We start from the raw sequence: 27,445 nt of genomic DNA, 5'->3' as shown, positions 1-27,445 counted from the left end.
TTTTGCACATCAAACACAGACATTTACGAAAAAGGGATCATTTTTACATTTGGCGTCCTGTAACTGTTCAATCAATAATTTTACAAAAAAGTACACCATCTTACAAACAGCACCCCTTAACTAGTCACACATTTTTACTTATACTGTATGAACATCACATATATCAGTAATAAATAAGGTAAAGGGACTGAAGAAAAAAAATATTTTTTGATCAATAGTGTATTGCAATGCATGTAAAAAAAATAATTAATGTGTGCAAAATCACATCTGTGGGAAATCAGGTTCCTTCTGATAGTACAGTTAATGAAAATCAACATTTAACATTTTTTAAAGGCCAATGTTACTAAAAGTTGATATGTAGCAGAGCATTTTGGAGTCACATATTTGCATCACATAAAATAAAAGAACAGAAAGATGACCCACTGTTCGGGTTTGCCGTTGCTTGATGCACTTTATCTTCTGCAGGGTCGTTATTGCATATCTCATTACTGTTCACTTCTATGACCATGTTATGTGACCCTGCAAAATGATTTCTGCTTGAAACACTGTTATATACCCTCTCATGACTATCCGCAAGGTCACTCTCATTTTAAACAAACTACCTCAAATTATCCATTTGCTACATTTTCTGAGAATGTCAGGTACAGTTTTCAATACAACAGTGTCTTTTGCTTCTCTTTTTCTAATATTTGTTTCACCTGTACCACTGATCATCTATGTTTAGTTTTTGTTTTTTGTAGCACAGTAACAAATCAAATGTACAATCTCATAAAAGTGACCTATTAGACACTTGGTCTAATCATGACCCAACCATATCAGCCAGTCAGGACTCCTATTTTTTTTTAAAAGCTTTTTATTTTGGTCTGATTGAATAAACCTTTTAATCATGAGGATTGAATTGGGTTGGGGGTTTGTGCCAGATTACAGATTGATATGAGTTCCTGTACTGGCAGTAAAAACCTAAGACTTTTCCTCTTTTTAGGAGTGTTTTCCCTCTTTCACATGGACTCAAGTCACCTTAATATTAAGTCTGGCCATGATGAGGTGCAACACCAAATGTTTAAAATATTTACAAGGAAGGCTAGAGTTCATTTTTTTTAATTGTGTGTTATAGAGACACAATTCAAACACTATGCCATTAGCAAGGGATACTTTTAGGTGTATAACCCTGCATGATATGCCATGAGAATTTATTGCATTAAAATTAATACTTCCTCTTTCATATCCATACATGCCTTGCTAGACATCTCTGAGTATGAGGTTTAAGATTTTTCCAAAAGCTTTTCAAACTGTGCAACACTGAATGGTTCAACAGTAAGTGCTCATGTGTTTATTTTTATTTATGTCTTTTGCTATGAATAGAAATACATTCTGAATTTTATTTTACTTAATGCTATATGTGGAAAGGTAATATTTTAAAGACCAAATTAGTTCATGAAATGTTTTTATAAGTATACTGTAATAGTAAAAGTAATGAGCTATTCAAAAAACATACCCTAAACCCTAACCAGTCCAAACAATAATAGAAGGCTAGGTCCATCTATCTGTCTTTGTGCAGCCAAATGTTTCAACATTAAAGATTTTGCACTTATTAACATATGCTCCCTTAAATAGAACAAATCTAAAAATTAATATGACCATAATATTCTTAAACAGTATTTAAATGTATCAGTTTTAATTTAATTCATTATATATATAATATATAATGTATATACAATATATAATTGTTTGATCTGAGATCTGAAATTGTGTTGTAAATTATAATGTAGAAAATAGCAATTTAAATATGGATACATTTTGTGTCTGTAACTTTGAATATTGATATTAAAAACTATATTAGTAATAGATCAAGTTTTACCTTGAACTTTTATACACTCAAAGTGAAATATTTCTTCATAAATATAAATTAATTAATCAGGTACTAAAGTAAAAGTAATTAGCAAAAGAAGCAGTTTAACTTGAGTACTTTTTGATTTTATACACTCAAAGACCAGACTATTTTCAAGTGAAATATTTCTTTATAAATCTAAAGATACCTGTAGGTTAATATTTTAATAATATTTGTTAATAAAATAGAAACAGTTAATACATTAGTTATAATGCACACATTAAAAGGCGTTGTCATCATCTTTTAACTTTTTTCCAAGTTTAATTTTTTTTAACATATTTAATGATTTCTTTCCTCAGTTTTATTAATACAATGTTAACTGCCCACAGCAATTTATTTTGCACTGACAGGAAGCAATTTGTCTGGCTATAAATCCAATGTACAATAGCATTTACTTACAGATTGTTGTTATTTATCAGTGCAAACCCAGTCTTTTTAAGTAATATGACGGCTCTTAAATTTAGTTAACATTTATATTTACAGAGTAAAGGAAAACAAAAACGCAAGTAAACTCCTTCAAGTCAACTTTCTAGAGAGAAACAGCATAGATATTTAAACTATTGTTACTGCCAAAGTAAAAAAAATACATTAAGTAATAAAATCATTAAGCAAATTAACAGCTCTCCAACTTCTATTAAAAAATTATGAGTAAGTCCTTTATTACCCTTATAAAACATCAAATGTGTTGTATAATAGCTTTACCAACTTATGGATAGAAAACATTTTAGGAAACAAACAAAATAAAGTAACATACCTTTAACGTTTGACATCATGCATAGCAGATTCCTGGCTTAAAATATAACAAGAAATGTATGTTATAAAATATAAATATTATACAATGTTCAATTAAGAAATAAAAGTAATTTTTTGTTTAGTTAATATTACTGTACTGACAATCTTATTTACCATATAAAAAAAGAATGATGAAAATAAACATAATAAGATGGAGAGAAGCACTCCTGTCAGTCGCAGCTCACCCTTATCTTATTCTAACATTTCAAACTGGCTTCAGTCTGCAGAGTTTGAGGTTAAGAGCAGGAAGTCCATGAATATAAAGTGTGCTGATTAGAAGTGAATATTATGAGATGGCCATTTCACAGAAGTGAAATTTTACTTTTCTGATGCAAAAACAAGAACTTAAACAGATGATGCAAACCTGTCTATTTTCTTCCTATATTATTAATGTTGATATTGATTTATTTTTGAATTAGGTAATTTTGAAGTATTGTCCTATAATCTTCCGCGATACCACATATTATAATCATTCCAATAAATTATGATTGCATTAGTATAATGAAATGTGCACTTGCACTTTTACACACACATTTGTGTGTGTGAGAAAGAGAATTCACAGCGTATAACATTTTTATTCAACCCTGTTATCCTGAAATGGATAATTTATTATGCAATAACATAACACACTTATGGGCGGCAAGAGGGTTCAGCAGCAACTATAATTTGATTACTATTACATTATGATTACTACTGTGTTAATGAGTGTGTCTTATGATATTTTATATTTGTGTCTGTTTTGGGTTTGTTGCTGCTGAAGGTCCTAGCCCCAATCAACCTCCACCAGATAAGTAGCTGAAGAAAATGGATGAATAATGAAATGATGTTATACAGATAAATTATTAACAAATTTTCTTCAAAGAAAGTAAGCATTACAAATTTAAAAATATTAATGTACTCAGTTACTCCTTAGAAATTAATAAAATATTATATATATCTATACTAATAAAAGGCAAAGCCCTCACTGACTGACTGACTCATCACTAATTCTCCAACTTCCCATGTAGGTAGAAGGCTCATTCCTTACAACTTCCTTACAAAAGTTGGGCAGGTTTCATTTCGAAAGTCTACGCGTAATGGTCATAACTGGAAGCTATTTTTCTCCATTTACTGTATTGGAGTTGAGCTCGAAAGCCGTGGGGGGCGGAGTTTCGTGTGACATCATCACGCCTCCCACGTGAACTGACTCTCAACACAGTATGTAGAAAACCAGGAAGAGCTCCAAAAACCGCTGAAGAAAACATGCACTATATAATTGAGAAGGCAGCAAAACAATAAGAAGCGAGCGAATGACATATGCAACCATATTCATGACTACTGCTACTTCGGAAACAAAGCACAGTGTAAACCTTAAGTTTAAATTAAGTTCATTGACAGGCTGCCGCTCGCATTTGTCATGCCCACGGGTAATGCGGGATACAAGTTTAATGAGAGGACGCAGGATATAAACGAGAATTTTGATCACTTTGTAACTAAGTTAAAATTGCAGGTGAGGGGCTGTGCTTATGCAAATTCTGAGAGACTGTGTTTGTGGGGGATTGACAGTTAAGGCAGATGGGGGAGTCACGTCATCATCTCCCCTCCCATTCACCTCATTTTGCTCTGAGGTGAGCTCCGCAGCTAACGCAGTGTTACGGAAGCGAGTTTGTGACGCTGCCACCAAATACTCACAGAAAAATCCACAAGTTAATACACACGCTGTCTCTACAGTTTCTCTACACTAAATCCTCCAGGCACTACTTACAAAAGGTTACATTGACAATCGTGTTACGTTATTTTTAAAATGTTTCCCTTTCTTAGCACAAGTACAGCTGAGACGCTTCGATGCATGTGCTCCATAACGTGTTAAAAAATCACGCATTTAATCACACTTTGCATTACAAACAAAGGGGAACTTCTGTCAATGCATGATTTCCTGGTACACCGATTACATTGATCAGCGCTTCACGATTCATTTTACCCTCGCACCCTCTTGGTTTGAGAAGAAGTATGAAAAAATATGCGGTTAACACAGAAAAACAGATCACCAATTGAAGCTTTACGAATAATCGATTCGCCATCAATAATTGTTTTGGTAAAGCCATACTCAGTGTAATCCTCCTTCCATTTGATAATTTTTCCGCCACTAGCCATGATTAAATGAACGGTAAAAAAGTAAGAACGAAGCAAGGGTGACTTATTCAGACAGGCAGGCGACAGCTCAATAGCTCGAATTTGGATATAAGTGGGTTCTATTTAGTCGCCAGAAATATCTTTATTAGGAATGGAAGTTGAATTTACTCTTTAAATTTAGATGGTAAAGAAAAACTTATGCAATGATGACTAAATTTAACTATATAAAGTCAAAACTTTTGTATATAAAGTCATTCCTGAATATATAAAGTCAAAACTTGATTATATAAAGTCAGCGCTGGAATATATAAAGTCAAAACTTGAATATATAAAGTCAGCATCGGAATATATAAAGTCAGCGCTGGAATATATAAAGTAAGCGTTGGAATATCCATCCATTTCCCAACCCGTTGAATCCGACCACAGGGTCACGGGGATCTGCTGGAGCCAATCCCAGCCAACACTGGGCGCAAGGCAGAAACCAATCCTGGGCAGGGCACATGCATCATTTTCAAAACATTAACCGAACAGTGTTTTTTAATATATTTTTCGGAATACGTTTTTGTTAACTTAGTTCAGTTCAGAGTCGTTTCAATCAATAGATTTTGACTTTCACTTTATATATTCAGGAGTTAGTTTATATAATCCGATGTTGACTTTATATTATCAGGAATGACTTTATAAATTCCTACGCTTACTTTATATATTCAGGTTTTGACTTTATATATTCCGACGCTGAATTTATATATTCAAGTTTTGACTTTATGTATGCGGGAATGACTTTATATACAGTAATCCCTCCTCGATCACGGGGGTTGCGTTCCAGACCCCCCCCGCGATAGGTGAAAATCCGCGAAGTAGAAACCATATGTTTGTATGGTTACTTTTATATATTTTAAGCCCTTATAAACTCTCCCACCCTGTTAACATTATTAGAGCCCTCTAGACATGAAATAACTTTAGCCCTTTAGCCAAACGTTTAAACTGTGCTCCATGACAAGACAGAGATGACAGTTCTTTCTCACAATTAAAAGAATGCAAACATATCTTATCTTCAAAAGAGTGCCGTCAGGAGCAGAGAATGTCAGAGAGAGCGCTCGCTAAGAAAAGCAAACAATCAAAAAATCAATACGTGCTTTTAAGTATACAGAAGCACCGCAATAAAGCGGCATTTTGTAGAGGAGCCTCTGTGTCCTCTGTGCAAACAGCCACTCTGCTCATACCCCCTCCGTCAGGCAGAGAGAGTGAGAAAGATAGAGAGAAGCAAACAAGCACGGTGCGGGAAGCATATCTTATATCATTGAGGAGTTTTAGTTAATATGTAATACATGCTCTGATTGGGTAGCTTCTAAGCCATCCGCCAATAGCGTCCCTTGTATGAAATCAACTGGGCAATCAAATTGAGGAAGCATGTAACCTAAATTAAAAGACCCATTGTCCGCAGAAAGCGAACCAGCTTAAAAATCCATGATATATATTTAGATGTGCTTACATTTAAAATCCACGATAGAGTGAAGCCGCGAAAGTCGAAGCGCGATATAGCGAGGGATTACTGTATTCAAGTTTTGACTTTATATATTCCAGCGATGACTTTATACATTCAAGTTTTGACCTTATATATTCCAGCGCTGACTTTATATATTCAAGTTTTGACTTTATATATTCCGACAGTGACTTTATATATTCAAGTTTTGACTTTATATATTCTGACGGCGACTTTATATATTCATAAAATCAATGTATTTGCCTGTTTGGCACCCCATAGTATATGTGTGTGTGTGTATATATGTACACATGTATGTATATATATATATATATATATATATATATATATATATATATATATATATATATATATATATATATATATATATATGCCAGTAAAACTCATGACAATGACAAAACAATTACATTGTCAATCATGTTACGTTATTATTAAAATGTTTCCTTTTCTTTTTACTTCTCCGCTGCCAAGCACGGGTATTTTGCTATATATATATATATATATCTTATAATAATAAAAGGCAAAGCCCTCACTGACTGACTCACTCACTCACTTACTGACTGACTGACTCATCACTAATTCTCCATCTTCCCATGTAGGTAGAAAGCTGAAATTTGGCAGGCCCATTCCTTACAGCTTACTTACAAAAGTTAAGCAGGTTTCATTTTGAAATTCTATGCGTAACGGTCATGACGGTCAACAACGTCCGCCATATTGAACTTTCTTATTCATGGCCCCATCTTCACGAAATTTGGTAGGCGGCTTCCCTGCGCTAACCGAAACCAATGTACATACTTATTTCAGTGGTAATTCTCCAACTTCCCGTGTAGGTAGAAGGCTGAAATTTGGCAGGCTCGTTCCTTACAGCTGGTCAGAACGGTCAACAACATACGCCATGTTGAATTTTCTTATTTATGGCTCCATCTTCTCGAAATTTGGTAGGCGGCTTCCCTGAGCTAACACCGCCGGGTCAGGGGCTATAAAAGGGCGGTGCCTCGCTCCAGACAATGAGCTGCGCTGGGAAGTGGAGGAGCAAGTGTCTGGGCGAGGAGGAGAGTTTATTGTTGGAGAGTATTTTGGTTATTGGGATTGTAAATTACATAGTTTAATTGTATGAGTAGTGTGGAGGGTGCTTGGCGCACTGAAGAACAAAATAAAAAGTATTGGACTTTTACCTGGTGTCTGGAGTTGTACCTGAGGTTCAAGGGAGCACTAGCGCCCCCTACTGCCACAATATGTATGTATATATACAAAGATATATATATATATTGTCACGCACGTGCGAGTGGGAGACAGCAGAAGGATCTTGACACACCTGGGAAGACATTCGCCGGCAGGGAATGATGGGGTACTAACTTTCTCCCTATGCTTCCTTACAGGAAAAAAGACGCTCCGCCACCATAAGCCGGGTTTGCCCGCGCTACGTCTACTTCTGCCCTTCCTCCGCCATCTTTCCTGACGTCAACGATCCCATCCTCCCTCACGGTTCCTTCCCAGCATTCCTCCACTTCCGGCTCCTCCTCCTTAAAATGGCCGCCAACGCCATGCTTCGGCGTCGCGCTTATGAACGGTTTTGTGTTTATAGTTTTGATAATTTTTTGCAGTTTATTGTGGATTGTCGACAATATATGGGGCCGGAAAACCCCAAACCTTTTTGCTGTCTCCTCCTCAATCTTTTACATTGGCGTAGTCGGCAGGATAGAAGATCCCCAGAGATGACCGAGGGACAGGACCTAAACACCGTGCTGCAGACGATGAATGCCCAGCTCCAAGCCCTGCAGCAAGCACAAGCCGCTACCATCCGGGAGTTGGAGGCTACGAAGACCAGGCTGGCAGAGTCTCAAAGAGCGAGACCAGACCCGCACAGACCGATGCCTCCCCCTCTGGTGTCTATGACAGAGGCCGATGACGTAGAATCGTACCTGGGCATATTTGAACAGACGGCCACCCGGAACGAGTGGCAGTGGTCCGAGTGGGCATCCATTTTGGCGCCTTACCTGAAGGGACCCGCGCAGCGGGCCTATTATGACCTTCCTGAGGAGGAGGCCGCGAACTACAACCTCCTCAAACCAGAGATCCTGGCCCGCTACGGCATCATGCCAGGCCAGCAGGCGGCAGAGTGGCGGAACTGGCAGTTCAACCCCGAAAAACCTGCCCGTGCCCAGACTTTCGAATTCTGGGGTAAGATGGGGCGCTGGCTACGGCCAGAGGGACCCCAGGCCCGGAGAGTCGTGGAGCAGGTGGCCTGTGAGGGCCTGGTGAACGCCATGCCCAGTTCCCTCGCCCAGCAGGTCCGGCAGCATCCCTACAAAGATATGCCGGGTCTCCTGGAAGTCCTGGAGCGTCAGCTCGCGGTTCTCCGAGTCAGGGAGTCAGAAAAGTCTGCTTGTGGGAACCAACAGGGACGGGCGGCCAACCCCGAGCCCCCTCAACGCGCTGCGGAAACGCCGTTAAGGCCTAAAGAAAAGCCGGCCTCTCCGCGCTGTTACAAGTGCGGCGAGACCGGCCATCTGCTGCCAGCCTGTCCCCTGAACATTGCGGCGGAGCCGATGGACTGCACCTGGGCATCCACGGAAAGGTACTGTACCCCGTCGCATCCCTTGGCGAGTCCGAACACGGGAGTGGTCTTATTGAATGGGCACGCGGTGGTGGCTTTGTTCGACTCCAGCAGCAACATAACCATTGTGGCTCGCCGTTATGTGTTACCGCGACAGTGGCTGAAGCAGCACTTACAAGTCACTTGTGTGCATGGAGGGACCAAGTCGTATCGCTCCGCACAATGTTATATCACCTGGAAGGGGGAGTTAACCAAATTGATGGTCGCTGTGTTGCCCGAACCCCCCTATCCGGTGATATTGGGACATGACTGGTCGAAAAAAAATTGCAATAAGACACTCACCACTCCCGGGGCCTCGTTGGATCTGGTTATGATGGGGCAAGGTGCCCCTCCCGCGGTCTCCACGCCGTGCTCTGGGGCAGGCCCTAGAGGTGCTGACACCTCGGGGGACGCTTCCTCAGCGTTGGACCCTGACCCGGAAGACTCCGCCGGGGAAGGGACAAGCCAGGGAACTCTTCCGGGGTCCAGGTCAAATGAAGGCTGGGAGGTTGAGGCCCTGCCCTCCTCTAACATATTGGAGTACGTAGCGCAACTGCGCGACAGGCTCACAAAAATCAGACCCCTCCTGAAAGACCACGTGACTCGTGTGCAGGCAGCGCAGGCCCGGTGTTACAATCGCAACTCCGTCCTCCGGAACTTCCGCCCGGGGGATCGAGTTATGGTCCTCGTTCCTACCTCCCACTCTAAGTTGCTCGCTCACTGGCAAGGACCATACCAGATTAAGGAAAGAAAGGGACTCGTCGACTATTTGGTAAAACAGCCCAATCGTCGACCGAGCGAGAGGATCTACCATATAAACTTATTGAAACCTTGGAAAGACAGGGAGGAGTTTGACGACTCCCGTAGGTCCCTCTCTCTCTTCTCATGCACGTCTGCCCTCGGTGAAGAGCTTACACCCAAACAACTGCAGGAGTTAACCCAGGTAATCCAAGCCATCCCCGAAGTAGTGAGCGAGTCGCCTGGCCGGACCTCGCTGATTGCGCATGATATAGTCACAGACCCCAGTGTAATCGTCCGGGAGAGACCCTATAGACTCCCGGAGGCAAAACGCGCAGAAGTGGAATTAGAAGTGCAACGAATGTTGGACATGGACATCATTGAGGAGAGCCATAGCCCCTGGTCCAGCTCTATCGTCCTCGTTTCCAAGCCAGACGGCTCCTGGAGATTTTGTAACGACTTTAGACGCCTGAATCAGGTCTCCAAATTCGATGCCTACCCGATACCCCGCATTGACGACCTGCTTGAGCGGCTGGGTACGGCTCGATACTTGACTACTCTTGACATGACGAAAAGGTATTGGCAAATTCCCTTAACGGCATCCGCAAAAGAAAAAACAGCCTTTAGCACCCCTAGCGGGCACTGGCAATACAAGGTCCTCCCATTTGGGCTGCACAGGGCCCCTGCGACCTTTCAACGTCTGGTGGACAGGGAGCTGAAGCCCCACCAGTCCTTTAGTGCCACCTACCTGGATGATGTTGTCATCTAGTCCGGCACCTGAGAGGAACATCTATTGCAGGTCTCTGCTGTCCTCACAACACTAGCTAAAGCCGGCCTCCGCATAAATCCTCGAAAGTGTTTTTTTGGCTTAAAGGAGGCCAAGTATTTAGGCTTCCTCGTGGGACGGTGACAGGTGAGACCACAGTGTTCAAAAATTAAAGACATCTTGGAATAGGGCCCCGTCCGAATACCAAGAGGCAGGTGCAGGCTTTCTTGGGGTTAGCGGGGTACTACCGCCGGTTCGTGCCCCATTTCTCCGAAAGAGCAGCACCCTTGACCAATATGACAAAGAAGGGTGCTCCCTTATACGTGGTGTGGAACGACAAAGCGGAACACGCATTCAGTGACCTAAAGAAGGCCCTAACGTCGGCACCTGTATTGAGGATGCCCGATTTTGGGCTCCCGCTTATTCTCCAGACTGACGCTTCGGACACAGGTCTGGGCGCCGTGTTGAGCCAAAGCGTTGATGGTGTCGAGCACCCTGTAATGTACCTGAGCCGGAAACTGATGGACCGGGAGACCCGGCATGCGGCGGTGGAGAGGGAGGCCTTGGCCATTAAGTGGGCGGTGACCCATCTCCGTTATTACCTGCTGGGTCGCAAATTCACTCTGGTGACTGATCACGCTGCACTTCAGTGGATGTCCCTACATAAAGAGTCAAATCCGCGGGTCACCAGGTGGTTTCTGGATTTACAACCCTATAAATTCACCATCACTTATTTTCGGGGCACCCTTCAGGCCAACGCCGATACTCTCTCTCGTATCCACAACCACTCGGTTAGGTCCGCCCGACCTGACGGTCTTGGGCTAAGGCGGGGATCGTGTCACGCACGCGCGAGTGGGAGACCGCGGAAGGATCTTGACACACCTGGGAAGACATTCGCCGGCAGGGAATGGCGGGGTACTAACTTTCTCCATATGCTTCCTTACAGGAAAAAAGACGCTCCGCCACCATAAGCCGGGTTTGCAAGCACTACGTCTAATTCCGCCCTTCCTCCACCATCTTTCCTGACGTCAACGATCCCATCCTCCCTCACGGTTCCTTCCCAGCATTCCTCCACTTCCGGCTCCTCCTCCTTAAAATGGCCACCGACGCCATGCTTCGGCGTCGCGCTTATGAACAGTTTTGTGTTTATAGCTTTGACCATTTTTTGCAGTTTATTGTGGATTGTCGACAATATACAGGGCCGGAAAACCCCAAACCCTTTTGCTGTCCTCCTCCTCCTTACTCTTTTACAATATATATATAGATATAGAGAGATATAAGAACAACACTCATATCAATGACAAAACAATTACATTAACAATCATGCTACGTTATTTTAAAAATTTTTCCTTTTCTTTTTCATAACTTCTTTAACACACTACTTCTCCGCTGTGAAGCGCGGGTATTCTGCTAGTATATATATATATATATATATATATATATATATATATATATATATATATATATATATATATATATATATATAAATAATTAACACTAGAATTACCAGAGCCTATGAGAAAATTCGTAAATCCGAGCAGCCTGCTATTCCATCCCCCACCGTCGCAGAACATTCACTAAGTTCTCCCAGCTTATGCCTTGTTTGATTATCTGGAAGTGAACTGCTGGAGTTTTAGAGTGGAAATAATAGATCGTTATTTGGAATACATGCATTTCATGCGCGTTCCGTTTCTACAGTAATCTGTGTAAACACATTGTTAAAACAGAAAGTTTTTTATAATTTAGTAATAAATGTGACAAAATGTTGGCATAAACTATAGAATGTGTGAAGCCTGAAGTCCAAAGATCAAATAAACACTTTCACAAAAGGTTCAAGAATGATACAACAGCTTCAGTGGCGTAGCAGTAATCAGTAGCAGACTTGTAATCAAGGGGCCACCGGTTTGATCCCCACTGCCACCTATATTTGCCATTTTCAGTAGTGAGTTGCTCTTATCTATAATAATAAAAGGCAAAGCCCTCACTGACTCACTCACTCACTCAATCACTCACTGACTGACTCATCACTAATTCTCCAACTTCCCATGTAGGTAGAAAGCTGAAATTTGGCAGGCTTATTCTTTACAGCATACTTACAAAAGTTAAGCAGGTTTCATTTCGAAATTCTACACGTAACGGTCAACAACGTCCGCCATGTTGAACTTTCTTATTTATGGCCCCATCTTCACGAAATTTGGTAGGCGGCTTCCCTGCGCTAACCGAAACCGCTGTACTTACTTATTTCCATGGTATGACTCCACTGTCGGCCGCCATATTGAACTTTTAACGGAAACCGATGTCCGTACTTATTTCGTTGGTATGACACCACTGTCGGCCACCATATTGAACTTTCTAACGTCACTAATTCTCCAACTTCCCGTGTAGGTAGAAGGCTGACCCCATCTTCACGAAATTTGGTAGGTAGCTTCCCTGCGCTAACCAAAACCGATGTACGTACTTATTTCGGTGATACGATGCCACTGTCGGCCGCCATATTGAACTTTTCAACAGTCTTTGTTACTTATGAGCCAAATCCTGCAAATACTGTCGTAATTGAAACAATGAAACTCAAACCGATTATGACAGCAGCAATCCAAGCTGTGAGATTTGAGACAAGATTACTGTTCACATAGCCAACTTAAGAGTAAGCTCAGCGCACAGCTTGGTCATGTTACAACCGGAGGGCTGAAATGACAACATGGTATACAAAGAGATCCTTAACAAATAATTATTAGTATATTTTCCCTCAGTTTAAAAAAGGTTTAAGTTTCTTCTTAATAAAAATTTTAAGTTAGTACTTCGCCGCTGCGAAGCGTGGGTATTTTGCTAGTTGTTAATATTATACAGTAGACACATACATTTGGTTTGCATCTGTAACAGACCGTGTACATTTATAGTACTGTACTTGTAAAAGTTACCTATTTTTTCAATTTTATTCTCTCACTCACAATCATGATACATACTACCACCCTAGGGATCTGACACTGTTAGTTTTTATTTGAAACTGGGAATAACTGTAGATGTGAGTAGTGTTTTGAGACAGTGGAACTGGACATTCTCTGATCTGGAGGGATAAAAGCCGACACACAAACGCTGGTGAATCTGCCTTCTTCGTATCTCACTTAATTCTTTTTTATTCAGTTTTATTGAGTGTTCCTTATGGTGTATGATGTCTAAAAAAAACCACACACACGTAGGTATATCTGACATTTTGAAGAAATTATTTTATGACCTGAATAGTATCAATCAGAAAACATCACACTAATGTAATATTATTTGAAAACGAACAGTGTCAGATCGCGTGTGAATTTACGCTGGCACTGTTACTTATAGTCAGATCAGGAGATGATGTGTTAGAGCGTGATCATCATTGAGAGAATAAAACTGAAAAAAGCTAACTTTTACAAGTACCATAAATTTATACCCAATGTCCCATATATTTATCTCTTTCTTTTTTTTCTCTGTGCTGCAAGAACCATCTTTCCTACATTTACGACATGTGTACCTGTTGCAATGAGCACACTTTTCTAAACGCTGTGGTTTCTATTACATTGAAAGGGCACTTGACACTGACTCAGTTACTTTCCTGGGGAAGTGGCTGTCTTGGAACAGAAGCTTGTCGATGTTGCATCCTCCTTTTTTGTTTCCATCGCCTTTTCAAGTAAGATGCAACAACGAAGTTCCTCTGCAATATGAGCCATGAATACTCTTCTTTTCACAGTGGCCCCAAGCATGCCTTGCACAGTACATGTGCGTTGATCCTGCTGCACTGAATGAGCTCATGCCTTCTGGTGCACAATGTCGATGCAGCAGGGGGGGTGTTAGAGCGTGATCGTCATTGAGAGAAAAAAACTGAAAAAAGATAACTTTTACAAGTACCATAAATTTATACTCAATGTCCGTTATATATGTGTCTATTTCTTTTTTTTCTCCGTGCTGCGTCAAAAAGCGATGAACAAACAGAACTGGAGAAGACTGAAAGCCTTGAACTTGACTTCTAACAGAACAACAATTACGATAAGAATGATAACTTTATTTATAAAACTTCACAAGCAGTATTTAAATAAATGTGTGTCTTTAAAATCATTCGTCATTATGTGTCTTCTGCCATTTATGACATTTTGTCCCAAAGTCTAAGGCATTCAATGGAACATCTCAAGGCTGATTGTATCTTCCCACCACACAGTTTCACTGCTTGACCAGGAATGCAAGTCACTTAACTACCACTGCGCATCAAACACATAAAATACAATTTTAGCAATTATTCCTTTTTCTATTTAATCTCTCTATATATACAATCCAAAGTCTGTCTGTCTGTGTGTCTTAACGGATTTAGATCAGGTTTTTTTTCTATAATTTGCTTGAAAATTCCGGTTGACTTTGCAACTTCTCTCATTATGCTATGTACTTATTTATTTATGCGAATCCAAGAGAGATGCAGCAGGCCGGGGGGGGTGGGGCCCTCTCCACTCACACACCAGCCTCTGGGCGTATCTTACATCCACTTAGCTAGCGAATGAGAGAACTACTTAACGGATTTAGATCAGGCTTTTTTCTAGAATTTGCTTGAACATTCCGGTTGATTTTGTGACTTCTCTCATTGTGCTAAGAATCATACTTCACTTGCAGGAGTGATATATATTCATACTAATCACAGACAGAGGCTGCGGGCCGAGGGGAGGAGGAAGCGTGATGTCAGGAGTAGAGAGCTGGCCAGGACCCTCTTCACTGTCCTGTTTCAACTCTACGCGGGTGAAGACGCAGGGGACGGCTAGTTTAAAAATAAAGATAAATTTGACCTAAGAATTGAACAGCAAATCAGTACTGCTTATTAAGAGAAATTGTGAAGCGCAACTTTCCCTTAGAGGCACTGGTATGAGTCTCTATAGATACCAAACACGTTTTCCTTACTTTGAGAAAAAAAAAATATTATAAAAGTTTATTATTTAAAGTTTAACTTATTTTGAAAGTTCTGCAACTGACATTTGTCCAAATGGGATGGTGCAAAATTGTTATTGGACATGTAATATTAATTAGAGTATAGCATCTGAGGGACAGAGTGCATGCCATTTCAATGTGATATAATATTTAGAACTTCACAGCAGGACTTCGTAAAAGAAATGATACAATTAATCAGGAGTGGTCAGAAATATTCTCACTCAGTTTCCAAAACAGATTTAGTAGGTCTGACGTATTCTGCTAGGCAAAATTGTTTGAAAACAACAAATATGTTTGCAATTCCTATTTTTTTCAGCATTTTTAACATTAGCCCTTCATCCACTTTTAATGTATTTTTAAATAAATACTAACATTTAACAGAATCTCTAGCAAGTGTTTTGCAGTCTGTGCTTTATATGGCGTGGCTTTATTTTTATAAGAGGCACTAGTCCTTTCAATGATGTGGTTTTACAATTAACTGCTTATGTTATACCACTAACGGAAAAGGTTTCGTATGAGCCCAATATCACAAGTTAAAAATCTCCTTTTTTGATTACTTTCATACTCTTTAGTGAGAAACACAAGTTTCTTAGTTTAGAGATGAAGCTGTGGTTACTATAATATATTTAAAAATCTAGCAAACATGAAATTCACTACAGTCTGCCCTTGGTTTATTACATGTAATAGTTACACATAAAGTATAGTGCAAGTGAAATTGAATTAAATATGGTACTATCTTTATGCAACTCTTTTGAACAATTTGACGACAATAGGCCATTTAGTCCAGTAATGCTCATTAATCATCCATTCATTCATTTTCCTAACCCACCTATCCAAGGCAGGGTTGCAGGGGAGCTGGAGCCTATTCCGGTAAGCACAAGGGAAGAGCAATCTCTGGACAGGGCACCAGTCTACTGCAGGGTGAACACACAGACACACAAACCAACACACCACCACTATGTATGAGGGACCAACTTAGCATTGCCAATTCTTCTAACCTGCATATCTTTGGACTGTTGGAGTAAACCAAAGCATCTGAAGGAAACTGTTGCAGACATGTGGGAGGACATGCAAACTCCACACCGGGGGTATCCAGGATGTGAACTCCTGTCTGTTTGTAGCGAGGCAGCATTGCTACCACTGCTTGTTAATATTATTCATGTAATTTTGTCAAATAGCAGAACATCAGAATTTTGAAATTCCCACAAGTCCTACCATCTACTATACTACTTGATGTTGGACAAAGTAACATTCTTTTTCCTTGGGATGGCATGAGATTTTATTTAAGCTTCACAACCAAATGAGAAATTCTGTCAAATTATCATTTTTTTTGTAACTCAATACTCTTGGTATGAAAAATAAGAAATTATCAATTACTGGTAAATGAGAACTTGACAGAGAATGAGAGAAAGAGCCGAATCGCTATAATTCAACATTATGAGCCTTGTAAACACCTGTACACCAATCAAGAAACCAATGGCAATTGTCAATTTGTTCCTTATGCCAATGTTAGTTCTTAGCATGTTTTGTTCCCAGAGTGACTTACTTATCACTTTTACACAGCCATGAATAAAGAGTGGAACCAAAACATCCTCTGAGAACAACTTCTCTCAACCAGCCATGAACAATTTGGTGATAAACAATGCCATTTCCAGCATGATGGAGCACCATGCCATGACGCAAAATTGATAACTAAGTGGATTGGAGGACAAAATATCAAAGTTCTGGGTACAAGGCCAGGAAACTCCCCAGACCTTAATCCCATTGAGAACTTGTAGTCAATCCTCAAGAGGCGGGTGGACAAACAAAAAGCCAACAATTCTGACAACCCCCAAGTATTAATTATGCAAGAAAGGGCTTCTGTCAGTCAGGATTTGGCCCAGACAGCTTGCTTCTTTGCATAAACTTAATGTAATTGTCAATAAAAGCCTTTGAATGTTATGAAATTCTTGCTATTATACTTCAGTATATCATAGAAACATCTGATAAAAAGATCTAAAACACTGAAGCAGCAAACTTTGTGAAAATTAATATTTGTGTCATTCTGAAAACTTTTTGGCCACAGGTATACTGCAACAAAATACGCAAAGCAGACCTGTTCTGTTTGGAGCAGAGAGCCATCAGCGCTGTACTGTGACAAAAGATAACACATTTTCTTTGCAGAAAGTCAGTTTGAAACTCCTTTAAGTACCTTGTGGGATAACTAACTATGAAATCTACACTGCAAACATAACCTGTTTGCCAGTGATTTTGGATAGTCTGAGAAGACAGGGAAACCGCATTACTCTTGAAAGGGAACTTCAACATTTAAAGTTTTCTGCTGGAAAGGGCCACAGTTTTCATTAAGTTTCAGAAAGTGTAACACCAAGACAGAGTTGAGGAGAATAATTACAAACTATATATATGAAGAACCAGATGTCTAAGACAACAAGTCCCTCCATCCATCCATTTTCCAACCTGCTATGTCCAAACACAGGGTCACGGGTGTCTGCTGGGATCCAATTCCAGCCAATGCAGGGCACAAGGCAGGAACCAACCCTGGGCATGATGCCAACCTACCGCAGGGGAAACACACACTCGCACACACTAGGGCAAATTGCTAATCCACCTAACCTGCATGTCTTTGGACTGTGGGAGGAAACCGGAGCACCCGGAGGAAGCCCACGCAGACACAGGAAAAACATGCAAACTCCATACATGCAGGACCCCAGAAGCGAATCCAGGTCTCCTTACTGTGAGTCAGAAGCGCTGCCACTGCACCACCCTGTCGCCCAAGACAACAAGTCATGACACTGTAACTGAACCCAGTGCAACAAAATAGTCCTTAAAGGCTTGGTATCATAAAACTAATTAGAAAGCTTTCTTTAAATTTATGTAGAAGCACATACCCATTTTTCTTATGGTTGGAGGTATCATAATATAATTAAACCTACCAATCTGGGTGCTTTACTATGAAGATGAGAAGGTTAATTTAATTTAGATTTAAAAACAATAGAAGAAAGTAGCAATACCCCTTGAATGCTGAATTTGTTTTCTATACTGTTCATGGTCAAGACACTTCACACAGTAATCACTTGGACAAATTGCTTATCAGTACTCTAGTCATTAATAAGCCTGAAGGTTTTTAAGCTTTTAATGGTATACTACTGACATTAGCCCTAGTTCCCACATTTTGGTTGATGGCAGATAATATAAATACAGTTTTTGGTCTCATATACTGTACACCAGGGATAGAACTCATACATCAATAGCCATGTGTAAGTACAACCTTGAAATGACAAACACACTTCAAAATTAGTAATAATATTATATAGCAGCCTGCACGTCTTAAATGGCTCCTAACCTAGTAGATTGTAAAAGCACACATGTAAATACAGATTCGTGCAAAGTCAAAGCTATAAGTTGGGGTGGGGGTGCTGCACATAGACAATGGGAAAACACTAAGGTGCCTAATAAAAAGAGACGAGGCAATCAAAGCGTTGAGAAAATTGAGCAAATAATTGTATTAGACAGAAGACGCATTCTCTAATTTTTGTAAAACAATCAAACAAACTGAATTTTACTGAATATACTGTAGTTTATGGAGAGAAAGGAACTGTTTCTTTCAAAATGACAAAAGTGCTATATAAATGTAAAAAATTATTGATATTATTATTACTATTAAAAGATCTCACATAGCATTGAGACTGACTGCAAAAAGTAGATTTATACCAGAACTTGTTAATATATGCTATTAGTGATACAAAAGGACAATACATTGAATAGACTTACTTGATACTTAGTTGAATATGAAGTTTGACTTTAAGTCAGAAAGCTTTTGAGAGTTATTAGAAACCATTTTTTCTGTATGTTATTTTACTGTATGTTTACTAAAACACAACTGTTAAAACATTGAGTTTTTTACAGTTGGAGACCTCATAAGTTACTTATGATCACACAATAGGCCAAAGACAGAGACTGAATTAGTAACCTTAAAATATACCATTTAAGCCACTAGGTCAAATTGCCTACTAAGCCTGAAGTCACATATGAATGTTCTATGTTTATCAACCATTATTATAAGAGAATGAGAATGTTTACATATTTTAAATGTAATATTACTCTTCATTCACATATTATTAGAATTCAAGATATTTATTACAGTCTAACAAATTTAGATACTGATGTTTACAGTACTAGAGTGTTGTACCATGTTAGCCATTATGAATGTAGTGAGAAGTCAAGCAAAATGACACCTTTCATTGGCTAACTAAAAAGATTACAATATGCAAGCTTTCAAGGCAACTCAGGCCCCTTCTTCAGGCAAGATGACCTATATTGATTTTTAAAAATTTGAATATGTAATGTTGAAAAATGAATGAAAAGGTTCTCAACCAGATATGCATTTTTATGTAAGGAAAAAATAACACATAATTGAATAATCCTAAATGTCTAAGGTATGTTCAATTGTTGTTTCAATCTATAAAGATGATAAACATTCGCAACTAAGACAAAACATAGGCTATAGTAAAGATTTACATATCATATATTAACTTTATTTAATGTATGAAATTAAATGTTCTATTGCATGTCTTTTGTCCTTTTTTTTATTAGAGACCTTCATAAACAATCTTGAAATCTTTAAAAGCAGTCTGTCTTCTGTACCCTGTTGATGTTTTCTAATTTTTCCTTGAAATACAGTAGAATTGCTTTATATTTTTAGTGTTCATCAAATTTAAGGTAATCACAATATTGTATTTTCTGTTTCTCTGTTGTGGACGCTAGGGGTCGCTGTTGCCCCGTTGAACCCATCAGACAGACGTCCCAGACACACGTGTTAAAACATCAAGAAGATTTTATTAATATTTTAGTACCCAAAGCACCGCACTCTCCACAATTCTCTATTATAAACAATAATAATAACAACAACAACAACAATAATCCAATCCTTCACTCCCAGCAGCTCCATCACATACCCTCCCAACTCCGGCTCAGTCTGCTGGGGTTTCCCATAGTCCTTTTAAATTTCATGACCCAGAAGTATTTCTTCTCCGGGTCAACATCACATCTTCTTTCCTCAATCGTCCCAGAAGTACTATGGGCTTCTGTCCTCATGACCCCGAAGTACTTCCGGGTTGACGTCATCATATATCCCGCTGGTTCTTGGTGAGCTCCCCCTGGCAGCACCCAACAGAACTGAAGATACGGACTCCATGTCCCATGCTGCCCTCTGGGAATCCAAGGAGCCAATTCCATCCAGGGGAGCTGCCAACTAACGTTCCGGGGGATGTAGTGTCCTGAAAAGGCTGTTTTCTTACATGGAGTGACGTCCCGACCGGACTGAAATACTGGCGGTTTTCCACACTGGTTCTTAATGAGTGAGCCATCAAGATGTGCAGTTAATCCCCAAAACAACTTTGTCTCCTATTCATGAGCAGCTGTTTCTGTTTCACTGCAGGGCAGAGTTGCCATCAGGAACACAGGAAGATTTCCCAGTGGGCTGGTGATGTTTCTAGACTGGTAGAACTGATCAGTGGAACCTCTCTATTTTCTCAAACATAAATGCTTACACGTTTAGCAAATCCACAAAAATACAGCTCCTCTCAAAGTGGGATAACCCTGCTTCACGTGCAGGCATCTGAGTGTAAAGGTGGTGACCCCTATACAAACAGTGCAACCCCACATGCTTGAAACTGAAACTACCCATTCACCCATGCATTTTCTTAATAAGCTCAAGGCATTTAACTGTTTTTCAATGGATACCAAAGGTAAAAGAAAAAGAAAAATGAAAGGAGGTACTGAGAAGGCAATGGTTAAGCGAAAAAAAAAAGTACTGACTGGAGGAGAATGAAGTGTAAAGTATGAAAATACCAGCATAATTTAGAAAAGGTGAGAAAAGTTGTCATTTGTTAACATTATAACACTGAGTTTTTAGTACATTTAATATGCAGTGTCTAGATGATTTTAATGTGCAGTGGTTCACAACAGCACTGTTAACATCAGATCACTAAATAACATAGCAGCTAACAAGTGACGCTGTAACTTAGTGCCACTACCTAGGTTTTGTAGTTTTAGAATTTAGACTACATGCAGGCTTTTAAGAAAGGGAAAATATGTAGTGAAAGTATGATGCAACCAAAATACTACCTGCTTTGAATGCCCAAGGAGAATAAAACTCAGCTCATGTGTTGAAGAAATCAACATATTAATTAAAGAAACTTATCCTCTATTAGAACAAATTTGATCAAATCTCTTTGAATCAGAAACCAGGCAGAAGGAAACTTGATCATTGCATCTTTAATTATGGAGCATTAGGAATTTGGGAACAGTCATCACAGTAGTCTGCTACAGTATGGTCAAAAAATAAGGGCAGAAGTCTATTTTATAAAAAAAGACCAGACTCCTTCAAGTTAACCTCGGTCCAAAACTCAACACACCAAAAGAGAGGGGGAATGTGGAAAACCCTTGGCCCAAATAATAAAACAAATGATTCTTAATTTTATGTATTTACTATAGAAGAAGTTAAAAATGCAAAAATGGTGCAAAAAAACAATATTAAAAATTAATTTAATAATTCTAAAATAAGGAAAAAAGTAAAAAAAAAAAAAAGCCATAAAATCTAAATGAAAATGGCCAAGGGACCAGCAAACTTACAATAAACAGCAGATCATAAGTGAGGCAACTACCAGGAGCAGAGTAAATACTAATGCCACAGACTCATCTGGGGCATTGAAGGCGTATAAATTGGCCCACAACACTTATAGCAGCTCCAACATCAGTAGGTCCTGCCACCTTAGGCTGCACAAAAAAAAACGCAAGAATTACAACAAAGTACAGTATACAAAAGGAAAAGTACAAAGCAATGAATAAGTAAGCAATACTAACAAAATCCAATAAAACAAGACAAAACACAATTTATCCATCCATCCATCCTCTTCCGCTTATCCGGGGTCGGGTCGCGGGGGCAGCAGCTTGAGCAGAGACGCCCTGACTTCTCTCTCCCCGGCTATTTCTTCCAGCTCTTCCAGGAGAATCCCAAGGCGTTCCCAGACCAGCCGGGAGACATAGTCCCTCCAGCGTGTCCTGGGTCTTCCCCGGGGCCTCCTCCCGGTTGGATGTGCCCAGAACAACAGACCAGGGAGGCGTCCAGGAGGCATCCTTATCAGATGCCCGAGCCACTTCATCTGACTCCTCTCGATGTGGGAGGAACACAAACATATTCTATATGTTAAAATATTTATTGAATAAATTAAATCTCAGAATTACTTAATACAAAACAAAAGAACAGAAAAAAAACTATAGCTAGGTTGAAAACCCTGGCTAAACTATAATGAATGTCTACCAACATTTTAAATATTTATATCATTATTAAAAAATACTTATATAGCTTCAGATATATTAGCACTCACTGTATTTGAATGTTTTCCTTTTCAACATTTTAAAATTCTGCTTTTATTACATTTTTTATTATTGTGGAAAGATTCTTATAAACCCTTTACATCAGCAACACATGGAAAAAATGCCTACTCGATTCTTATAGTGATCAGAATGGAAGAACAAAACATAGTTTTTGTTGTTTTTGTCTTGTGTACTTTTTTTCTGCACATAGTGGTCATTTTCTGAAGTTGGTTACTATATGCTTTGTGTGGGTAGGCATGTGGGCCACATGATGTGGTGTGTAATATTATAGTTGTCATATTATTTAAAATCAAGCATGTCTGAAGGTGTCTGGTTTTTGTTTATATGAATGAATGTAAACCACACAAACATATTGTTTAGCAATAATTTCTGGCTATAGTAGTGTTTACTTAATAAATAATTCAAAGCTAATTTCAGGCTTCAAAGGTTGAAATTAAAACAAAGGAAATCAAGATAAAAAGTGTAATAAGAGGTGAATATTGAGAATTAATGATTTGACAGAAGTTAGTTCTAACTTTTCTGGTACAAAAAGCCTAACAGATAAAATGATTAGAATGACATGTCTGAATTCTTTCACCCAATTGAAGCTGATCAAGGATTTGACATTTACTTGTCCAATTTCCATTTTATCATACTGTAATCGTTCTGCTGTTAAAGCTATCTGTATTTTTCAACAATAGTCCATCCACCCACCCAGCCATGTAATGAAGCTGCTTAACCTTAATCACAGTTAGGAAGAGGGACCCGTTCAGTGTATGGCACATTTAAATCTTGTTAATCTTCACAGTTTGGGAGGCAAGAAAACTCAGACTGTACTGAATCCCCATTGACTGTGCAAATAATAGTATTGAAAAAACATTGCTAATAATTATATTTTAAAATACAGCATGTTGGGTTTAAATCCCACTCCATGTCACTCTCTGTGCGGAATATGCTCACTCTGCCAGGCTCGGTTTGTGTTTTCCTCTCACATTATAAAGACGTGCATGTTTAGCAGTACAAAAAAATCCACCCCTGTTCATTATAAACACCTAACAATCACATTTTTTTTCTCAGGTGCTACATTACTACATACTACAATCACTGCATATGTTCTGTCCCAGTGCGAGGAGCATCATTTTTTTTTTTCTTTTTCTTATGTATATGTTGCTTTCACTTATTTTACCCTGGCAGCGCCTTGGACAGCAATGCAGGTCTTGTGTGAACCTGCCCCTAATGTGATTGATTCGCTGGACAATCACTGACAAGGTAGTTGGGGCGGGGTTGAGACAGGCTGTTTGTTTGGGGTGCTCGCTTGGGAGAAAGGTGTCCCGAACCGCTGCGAAGGGACTAAATGTTTGGACTTTTTGTAAAGTGGTTTGCTGCTGGCTGCAAGGGTGACATCGTCAGGACCTGAAGAGAGTGGACTACGGCGCGGTGGTCCAAGTCCGGAGGGAAAAGCAACGTCGGCGGCAGGGGCAGCGGCCACGGGATATTTTTCCCTTATTCTCTTTGTATCCAGGTACCCGATCGAGTGAGTGAGAACATGGAGGCTGATCGGGTGACGCCGAGAGAGTTTGGGAGTGGAACCAGGCTGACAGAATGGATGGCGGGTGGACCAGAACGGAGAGAGAGAGCAACTCAGACCCCCGTGATCCCCAGTCAGCCTAAAGGGAAGTGGCTAATAGCTAGTTGAGAGTGTGTGCACTGGTCTTATGGCTGAGGAGGGGGAAAAGAGGGTCTGAGGGTTTTTCTTTTGGCTCTTTGCTGTAGGGTCCTTGATGTGACGGAGGAGAGACGGTGACGGCGGTGTGGAGCAGCAACAGTGATTGGCTGGTTAGAAGGATACCATTACTGGATTGCTGCAACTGGACACCGTTGTGGGTTATAGGGAGAACTGGGAATTGAGCATTTGAGCACAGGGGACATTGGGCACTGCCAGGGGTTTTTGGTATTTGGTTATTTATTTTGGTTTAAGTGAGGGCCTTGTGGTGAGAGCAAGAAGAATTGTTTGTTTATTAATTTTTTTTTTTTCTTAATGTTCAAGTATTGTGTTATTGTTTGTGGAGTTTAGTTATTCTTTATTTTTTTGTTTCTCCCCCTTTTATGCTTCCCCCATCCCTTAATAGTATTTATAGTGTGCTGTGTTTTGTATAATTTGAGTGTTGTGGGTATAAGAACTGAGTGCTGTGCTTTCCTAGGGTGATATAACTCGAGTGCTGTGTGAAGAAGAACGGAGGGTTGTTTTGGTTATTTTGGACTGCTGTGTTCATCACGGGTGGGTTGGAGGGGGGGCCCGGACCAAGGGGAGAGACTTACCATCTGGATAGAAAAACTTGCTCATTCAATGAATGTGTATTTGAACTTGCCGCTACGTGTGGGTGTGGTCCCTCTATTTTGTTGTGCTCCGGATTTCCCAAAGGGGTGTAACAAACTTAAACGATAAACCAAAATTGCTGTTAGTCTTTTACCTTGGGCCACCACACATACATACCACATATTCAAAAGAAAAGGGTTTTGTTTAATTTGAAATTCTAAACTTGCCTGAAATTAGTTTCGGTGTACACCATGATGAACCTGCACCAAGTCCAGAGTTGGATTATAACTTGCACACTATGTAACCCAAGAGTTAGGACAATCATTGAATTTAATTCATAGGTTATTGTCTAAATTTGACATTCCTCACATCATGAGTTGGGTGTCCTTCTTTGAACTAGAAGCTTTTTCATTTTAGAAAAAGAAACAATGTGCATTTGACTTTTGAAAAATATACCTTTACGTACATGAAACAGTTAAAGAGTTAAATTATAAAAAAAAGATTTAAAAAATGTATGGGATTCAAACAAGTGAAAGACCGTGACGAGCAGGGCACGCAGTAAATCTTTAAAAACGTTAGCACATATACATGTCTGTTTACTTTCGTAGATTACTGGTATAAAATTTCTTTGATTTGAAGATATCCTTTGTTTTAAAATGTTATGAATATATTCCTTATATGAATAAACAAATGTAATTTCTTAGCACCTAGTTGTGTATTGTCATACATGCATGTGAGAGGGTCACTTTCCCAGCTTGTCAAAGGTAAGCACTACCACCCAAGGACACCAGGGGCACAACTGCTAACCACCTTGTCTCCACATACCCAGTGAGGGCAACTAACCCCACCCTTACCAGTACAGGAGTTATAAAAAGCGGGCGGTCTTGGAAGATGACCCATCTACAGGAAGGAATTCCAACGAAAAGTTTGATTAATGTTGTAACAGCCAACAAACAGCTTACTTATTTGTTCTATTTTTGCACCATCCTCTAATAGTAAACGGGATGGTCCGGTTGGCACTCCAATATTTCATCTGAGGTTCTACGGTTACTTGCAGTCGAATACATTATATATTGATTTCACTTTTGACTATAATTTAAAAAGAAGCTGCATTTTAAATAATGAACAGATCGTTTTTTTTTTACTTTTAGGCAGAACAACAGTAAGTGTCTGCAAACACCCCTGTCATTTCTTAGCCTGGGACATACACTTTATTTTTTTGTGTCTTAAGGTTTATGACCTTCTTTTGCACCCTTTATGTACACTGTTAAATACAAAAACAGGTAATGTATCTGATCATTTACATAAATTGGTTAAGATTGTGGAAGGTTACTTTAGTGCCTGTTGTGACAAATCTTGAAAACTCCAAACAATGTAAGATACAGAAATACAGCATTTGGTGCAAAATTAAACAATATAAATATATTTTGGAATATTTAATTCACTGGGTGGTAGCTAAACAGCATAGCTGCTTAAACATTCTTTTCAATATACCTCTATTATCCAACCCGCTATATCCTAACTACAGGGTCATGGGGGTCTGCTGGAGCCAATCCCAGCCAACACAAGGCGCAAGGCAGGAAACAAACCCCAGGCAGGGCACCAGCCCACCACAAGGTGCACACACACACACACCAGGCACACACTAGGGACAATTTAGAATTGCCAAAGCCCCTAACCTGCATGTCTTTGGACTGTGGGAGGAAACCGGAGTACCTGGAGGAAACCCACGCAGACATGGGGAGAATATGCGCTACCCACTGCACCACCGCGCCGCCCACTTCTTTTTAACATGTTTCAGTTTTTTTGATTCATTGCACTACAGATTGTTATAAAAAGGAAATAGAAATTTATCAGGCCATACTAATTATAAGGTTATTGTTAGCCTGTGACAGCTTCTATGGGGGCAAGTCACCCTGGCGTCTTTGGCGTCCAACTCCCTGTTGCAGCCAGAATATTAGTAAAATCTGTCAATATACAGAAGAAAAATTATAATTTATAACGGGTTTGCTCGCCAACCCACCCGGCCTACACTATGCTCCAGTCAATTTGCGTCTCTGCGGCTCACGTTGTGAAGAAGGCAGATGAACGCACTCCAAAGAGACGCGGTCGTTCCTCCAAAACCCCTTCTTAAAAAGTGATACAATGGGAAACAAATATATTTTTTTTTACCTCCTTTCTGCTCGATCAGCTGTTGGCTTACTGCTGCTACTGTGCCACGTGATCTGCATCTCGAGTGGCGCTTTGAACATTTAAAAGGCTATACAGCAGCTTTCCTACACTTTGTTTTTTATTTCCAGCCCGGGAGTGGTTAAATCTTTTGACACAAAGTCCCACCATGCAAGACTTAAGTTCTTGATATTTTTTAGTTTCTAATTTAAAAATGGAATAAGAATCTGAAAATCTAACAACATCAC

General features: G+C 39.7%; 1 protein-coding gene across 1 annotated transcript in view; it reads right to left on the bottom strand.

The window, feature by feature from the left end:
• LOC120539518 overlaps window positions 1–27,445 on the bottom strand; it is a 580,969-nt gene that overhangs the window by 410,328 nt on the left and 143,196 nt on the right. The window lies entirely within an intron of this gene.

Source organism: Polypterus senegalus, chromosome 11 (genome assembly GCF_016835505.1).
Source record: "Polypterus senegalus isolate Bchr_013 chromosome 11, ASM1683550v1, whole genome shotgun sequence".
In the NCBI taxonomy this organism is placed as follows: domain Eukaryota; kingdom Metazoa; phylum Chordata; class Cladistia; order Polypteriformes; family Polypteridae; genus Polypterus; species Polypterus senegalus.
Note: the sequence above shows the minus strand (reverse complement) of the source record. Positions and strands in the feature narration are given on the sequence as shown.